Source organism: Tenrec ecaudatus, chromosome 2, assembly GCF_050624435.1.
Source record: "Tenrec ecaudatus isolate mTenEca1 chromosome 2, mTenEca1.hap1, whole genome shotgun sequence".
In the NCBI taxonomy this organism is placed as follows: domain Eukaryota; kingdom Metazoa; phylum Chordata; class Mammalia; order Afrosoricida; family Tenrecidae; genus Tenrec; species Tenrec ecaudatus.
Genome location: NC_134531.1, coordinates 125,830,332 through 125,837,708, shown reverse-complemented (window position 1 = coordinate 125,837,708; position 7,377 = coordinate 125,830,332). Strand labels below are relative to the sequence as shown.

Sequence of the window (7,377 nt, the reverse complement as noted above, 5' to 3'; positions counted from 1 at the left end):
GACAAAGGCCCTCCAATTTTCCATGCTTTGTCTCATGAATGATTAGCTGGCATTAGAGGAGTTTATCCGCCTGAAACTAGCTGGACACAGAGAGAAGCATTTCCTGTTCAGCTAACTGACTGGGACTTCCCCTGCTTGTCCAATGCCCCCTCCACAAATGGTTCCGCCCATGGCTTGCTTGTACCTCTTCCTAACTGTTGGAGTACAGACCACTGGGCAGAGGCATGCCGAGTTGAGATGCTATGCCACTGCAGTAGACTGAATAAGATTCCCATGTCTGGCTTGTGTCTTTGCCACCGCTCTCTCCTCCTTAGCATTCTGCTCTCTTTCCCATCTCAATTCATGACCACCCACACCATCAACATGCATTGAATCCATTGGTGTGTTATGGGGAGGGGGGCTTCAAAATTTTGTGGAAAATGAAATTAAAAGATAAAGGAACTTTCCCACAAAGTTTTGAAGCTCCCTCCTATTTAGTCCTGCATAAAACGGTAAATGAAAAGGAAGCTTTGTCCTCTACGATTTTTATCTGCAAGAGAAACCTGGATGCTTTGCAGCAGTATTAATAACTGAGAGTGTTCAGAACTCTTCAAGTTCAAAATCTGATTACTCAACTTTTTGTAGGTTTTTGTTTCTGATTGTCAAAACAAGTCGACTTCCTACACTATTGTATTCACTTTCAGAATACATGGAAATGCTATGTTGCTGTCCTTGATAGGTGCCTTCAAATCAGTGCTGACTCATCTCTCCCAGAATGGAACCCAAGGAGCAACAGAACAAGATGATGAGGAGACATCCCCTCCACACCGAGGCTCTGTGGGGGCCTGTTGTTGCAGCCACTGTGCCCCTCTCTTCCGACAAGGATTGAACTCTACTTCGTGTACCTTCTACTTTACCAAGCATGGTGCCTTTCTTAGAGTCTGCGTCCCTCCGCCTAAGACATCCACATTTTTAAGATGAAGTCTCACCATCCTCGCTGCTCAGGAGCATTCTGGCTTTACATCTTCCAAAACAATTGTGGTCAGGCTTTGGCAGTCCACGTATGTTCCGTATTCTTTATCAGCAGCCCAGCTGAAAGGCAGCAAGTCTCTAGTCCTTCTGGTTCATCGTCTGGTTTTTGCATACACTGCAGGCAATGGGAAAAGCCACGGCTTGGTTAAGGCAAGCCTCAGTCCTTGAAGTAACAGCTTTGCTTTTCAGCACTTTTGGCAGCAGACTTGCTATCTCAGAATGCCATTTTATTTATTTATCTATCTATCTATCTATTTATTTAGCCACGTTGCCCCGTTCACAATACAAACCAGGCACAGACAAGGCTTGGGTTGAGGTGTATACAGGGCACTGCCTGTGGGCCATTTGAGGTATTGACTGCGCATTCTCTGGGGACTGATTGTGGATCCAAGCAAGTGAATGCGTGACGGCATACATAGTTTCTCTGTTTGCTTCCTGGTGCCGTTGTGAGGATTACTGCTGTCTTAATGTGAGAGTGTAACATTTGTGTGTTAGCGTTCACGTGTAATCCAGATGGAGTGCTGCCGTCCTTGAGCTTCATCAGGAAATGCTGAGGGTCCTTTTGACTTTCAGCAAAGTTGTGTTATCTGCAAAGGATCTTAGTAAATCTGCCTCCTATCCTGATGCTACATTCTTTTTCACTTAGTTCATTTGCTTAGCATACAAATTTTAAAAGTATGGTGAAAGGATACAACCCTAATACATAACTTTGCTGCTTTTAAACTATGCAGTATCCCCTGGTTCTGTCTCTTGGTTGATGTATAGGTTCTACATGAGCACAATGAAATGTTCTGGAATTTCCTTTCATCACAATGTTATCCATAATATGCCACAATCTACATAGTCAAATACATTGCACAGTTAATAGAATACATATTTCTGATAGTCTCTTTAGGTAAGATTCATTGGGCTTGAATTTCTGCCAATTTCCTGTCATTGTATGCTTACAACCATTTTTTAATTATCTGCAGCAAATTTTTATTTTGTGTGATATTAATGACATTATTTGACAATTTCCATACTCCACTTCTTGGACACCCCCCTTTTTTAATGGATCTCTCTACCTATCAGTTGGACATGAGGTTGACTTCCAAATTTCTTGGCAAAGATGCTTGAGCTTCTCTATCACTTCATCCATTTGCTGAAACATTTCAAATGCAGACATGTTTTCCACCGATGCCTTTAGTGCTGCGTGGACTTCTTCCTTCCTCACCATTGTCCTTGGCCGCATGCTACATCCTGAAATGTTTGAACATTGATCAATATGCTATACAATAGCATATTTTCAAAACATGTCCTTTGCATATAGCAATATCTTAGTTAATAGATATTCAAATTCGAATGGATGCTGCACCCTGGGATTGATTTCTTTTCCTGAGTTCCAATTTCTTAATTTGCCCCCTGGATTGTCAACCTGTCTCACTTGGGCTGATAGGACAGATAAATAATTACTAAGATCCCTGGCTAGCATGTCTTTTGACAATTGGTGTACCTCACAGGTTGAAGACCACATGAGAGCAGAAGAGAGAAAGAAAAGATAAGAGAGACACTGATCCTCAGAGGGGAACATCTGTAGTTTTCCTCCCAGAAGTAATTCCTGATTTCGGGCCAGCATGCATAAAACCAAACAGCGTCAAAAGCAATGTGACCCCGACTCAGGTATGTCTTGCTTCTTTACATTTGCAAAATGAATAGCTAAATAAAAATGAAGATTCTTAAATGTTTAAGTGCCACAGTCAGTTCACTTGAGACTGGAAAACTTAAGGCTGGAAGTCTTGTGAAACGCTTGTTCTGTACATATGGAGTATTTTTACAAGCACATGTTTAGACTCTAGAGATTTCACAAGTGTGCATGAACACAGATTAAATCTCTCACTAGAGGTTTTGGTATTTGAAATGAATTTGATTAGGTTGTTTTAAGAAGGAATGCAGATCAGTCGAGTGTGGGTAAGTGATTTGAAGAAGAATGCAGGTCAACTTCCGAACACCGTGTTGCATTCACGGAACCTGGCGATTGGCAGAATATGAGACCAATGAACATGCACTCTGGTGCACACTTATCAATTGTAATCGCACCACAGTGTATTTAGTTGCATGTGGTCCTATAAAGATAACAATAAAGTCTTATTTCTTCAGTTGGATATTGATTTAACTAGAGCTAAGTATCTGGGTTTAGATATTCCCATAGTGTATGAGGGGGCTTCAAAAGGCTCATACAAAAATTCCATTCTCTTTATTTCCATTTTTCCACAAATATTTTTAATCTCTCCTATTTCCACCTTACATATATACAGAATTTTACCCCCTTTACTAACTATTATAATAAATTTGTATTCACCTATTTACCTAGGGAACAAGGACATCCATTTGGAGATGACCCTCTTGTTCTTTGGATAACGCCCAGTGTTACAACTTGAGTTCGAGTGATTTAGTTCCTAAGATTGTTCCTGATTTGGGTCCTCCAGTCTATCTTGAAGCAGCTGTAGCGAACTGTGGGATCAGAAAGTTTCCCCGGGGGAAGCCATGCAACAACATTAGAATGGGTTACTCTGAGCAGCAGCAGAAAACTGTCAGTGAATGGAATGCCTAAGTAATTACAATCCCCACTACTCCAAACAAGAACAAATCCTGTGTCTGAACAGCTTTGGGGAAGACAGCCTAATTTTGAACATGAAGTAAGGTTCTTTCGTCTTCATAGGTAAGACTGTCTTGTGGGTTTTACTTTTTTCGGCCTATTTATGGCTTTTAGTTTCTCCGTCTTCAGCTTGGGAACATACGGGCCTCGTTAGAAGGAAGTAAGAAGAGAAAAGCTAAATATATATTGAACCCAATAAGAAAAACCCGAGGGTTGGTGAAAGTGGTCCTTTTAAAACATGGGATGATTTTTAAGTGCGTTGTGGGAAGACTAGAGGAGGATATCATTGTGATGGGCTAAATGCTTCAAAATTCACTGTCCAGGGTGACCCTGTGGCACAGAGGCTAAGCACACTAACCTGGCAAGCACACTCTCAGGGTTCAAAGCCCACCTCTACCTTTTACTTATTGTCAGTGACGTAATGGAACTTAGTGTGACTTAGTTTCCTCAACTGTTAATTGGGATATTAATAGTTTCACCTTCAAAGGATTGTTCTACTAATTAAATCAGATAGTATTTATTAAAAATTTAAAGCGTAATAACTGATTATTGAAAAGAAAGCTCTATAAACCTGTCAGGAGAGCTGGTGGCCATGTTGGTTATGTGTTAAAACTACCACCCGCTCTGCGGGAGCGAGGTGAGGCTCTCTCCCCCAGCAGGGAGACCAGAGGAACAGGTCTACTCTGTCCTAGGGGATCATTGTGGGTCAAGACGGAGTCGAAGGCAGTGAGGTTTCTAACAAAACTGTCATTTGGGCAAATGCACGTGGGACTGGGACTCCAGAACTGAGTGCTTACTCATTTTAAAATGAGGGGAGTGGGGAACAGTGGTGGAAGAAACCAGCTAGCTACCGTGGGGAGGATTTCCGCTTCTGGAGCAGGAGTCACCACAGCCCAAAGAGTGTTCAGGGCTGTGACCTTCCAGAAGCGAATCTCCAGGTTTGCCTTCAAAGTTATTCCTGGGTAGGGTCTATTAGCCGTCAAGCGCTTCGCTGTTTTGCCATCCCTGGCCTCTTGAGTACTGCCTAGCTGGCTGGAAACAGCTCCCTTTTCTGCTGTGTCCTGCTGTTAAGGAGAACCAGAATACTGTGCTCCTGCCACTGTAATAATCGTGTGTCCATGATTCCTTCGTGGTGTTTGCATAGTTGCCCAGAACCCTACTTTTATTACAGTTAATATTAGATTGTGTAAAATGTTATTTGGAAGACAGTTTATTTCATTTCTAAGGATTGCCATTGGTTCTCTGGCAATTTGAGATTTAAAAAAATCCTCTCACTTGATACATAACTTGGTTTGTAAATAGCATTTAACATTCTGGCCAGACTTCTGATGGTGATCTGATTAGCAAGTCAGGAAAAGACGGAGAGAAGGAGTTTTTTTAGTGTAACATTTTTAGTGAAAGGAGCATCAGCAGCATTTTTAACTCGAGGGCTGAATTTAAAATGGTTTTGATATGCTTATAATTAGTGCACTATAATGTTCTTAGAAACATGCAAAGTATTCTGTTCTGCATTTAGTCAGAAAATATTCGTGAGCACTAGCTATGCACTGGGCACTGGGCTAGTTGTTTAGTGCATGCGGGGGTGAGCAAAACAGACAACTGGTTACTCTTATGGACAGCCAACAAGCAAATATCTAGCAGTAATAGTAAATGCTATAGAACACATTGCTACAGCAGGCAACAAGGAAAGGATCTAGGATATGCGTTGGGATATACAGTATACAGATCGAACCCTGCAGTCTAAAAGACGAAAAAAAGCCTCCCAGATGAATAGTGAGAGATGAATAGACAGAAGAAGCCGCTCAAACTCCTGTGTCCTCTCACCAACTTCTCAGAACCCATGACTTTGTATCATGGTTCTCTTGAAACAAGAGATTGAAGGGAATGTAGGTAATTTAGAGTGGAATTCTCATTTTCCAGCCTAGAGACCCAGATTTAATTCCTGGCTTATGCAACTCATGCACAGACTCCACTTGTCTCTCATCCGAGGCTGGCACACTGCTCTGAGGATGAACAAATTCCACGGAGCTTCCACACGAAGATGGACTAGGCAAAACCGCTGCGAATCTGCGTCCAAAAATCAGCCAAGGGAACCTTTTGGGGAGCAAGTCTGGTCTACCACTGCTTATGGGGATGTGCAGCATTTTGCTTCAGTGTGCATGGAGTGCCCATGAATCAGAAGCCCACCCCATGGAAGGAAAGATTTACACACACACACCACACCACACACACACACAGACACCATCATCAAGAACACGATTAACTCTAGAAGCATTAAATGGGAAATATTGACACTTCATCTTTGAGGCCATTTGCATTCCTAGAAAGCTGACTTCACAAAAAGTGCTCACCAGGATCTTCCATGCCATAAGACAGTTCTATCGGAACCTCCAGAATCCTCAACACTCAGCTCTAAGCATTAGTCTGAGTGGCTGCAAAAGGAGGAACAGGAAAACCGAAACCGACTTGAATTCTTTTATGATACACAAGTCGGTTTAGACATGTATGACAACCATAGTCACTGGTGGGTTTTGCAAAGCTTCAGCCAATATCTCAGGAGCATGTGAAGACTTACCTTAGAGCCAGGTCTCATTTCACTGAAATAAGCTTGTTAATTAAAACCTTCAGCGCAGCCGGGAGAAGTGTAGACAAGGCCAGTGCCAAGACTCAAACCCTTCTCTTTTATTTTACCTTTACTATGAAGCGGTACTCATGCTCCTTGGGCACACTTTATATTTACAAAGCTGGGTCAAGATCTCTTCACTTCATAAGTAGACTAATGCAGACATAGTACTACTTTTCATTGTCTTCTGATGTCTTTTCAAGCCAAGTGTTTCTATGTTTGATTTTGCTGTTGTTATTGGGTTGGTTTTGTTGCTTGTTATGCATTTTTCTCTACGGAGTCCAGGGTAGGGAACTCTATAGAGAGAGTATCTGGATTGGTCCTTGGGGTGATGGAAGGGGATGTGAGGCGATATGGGAAGCTAGGGTAAAAATGAATACAAGAAAGAAGAAATTCTTCTAAAATCGACTGTCATGGTGATTGCACAACTCTTTTTAATATGTTTAAACTATTCACCTGTCAATATAAATTAAAATTTAAAAAAGATTCCCTTCCTTAAAAAAAAGTTCTATCAGATGTGGAAAGGTGATGCGTGATTCTCGAACGTTGGAGAACTGAGACTAGCGCACACAATTAACTAAGTCAGTCAGGTAGTAGTTGTGAGGAGGATGAGCAATCTAAGTGAATCATAAATAATCAGATGGGTTTGTTTGTTTTACAATGTCCGCCAGCACAGCGTTGCTCCTCTGAAGGTGGCAGAGGGGCACCCTCTGCCCTGGCGACCCTTCACTTTCGGAGGCCTTCACCGGTGGATGGCAGCACGGTACAGAGCTGCCTCGCCTCTCAGTCCTCCACCAGATGGGGGTTTTAAAAAATTTTGTTGTCTAATACATAATTTAACTAAAAAGTGTGATCTGAAATTTTAGAAGGCTTCTCACCTCTAACTTGCCATTTTCTAAATTCTGTCGTAACCTAGGACATGGCTTTTAGTAGCTAGATGGGTTCAGGAGAAACATCTTGTAAGCTTAGTACAGATTTTAGGAGATTCGGATTTTTGAGGGGGAAATAAACTAAACTAAAAATGACTCTCTTGTTCCTAGCATCCTGAACTACTGAGAATGATGAAGTATTCTATAAAGCACCAGCAGTCTGCAACAAATGCTTAAAA

At 41.8% G+C, this 7,377-nt stretch overlaps 1 non-coding gene across 1 annotated transcript; it reads right to left on the bottom strand.

Annotated features, from left to right (window-relative positions):
• Positions 1-6,926: 6,926 nt before the first annotated feature.
• LOC142441693 (small nucleolar RNA SNORA47) lies at positions 6,927-7,063 on the bottom strand. Its single transcript, XR_012783046.1, has one exon. It is a non-coding gene; the product is annotated as a small nucleolar RNA SNORA47 (small nucleolar RNA).
• Positions 7,064-7,377: the final 314 nt, after the last annotated feature.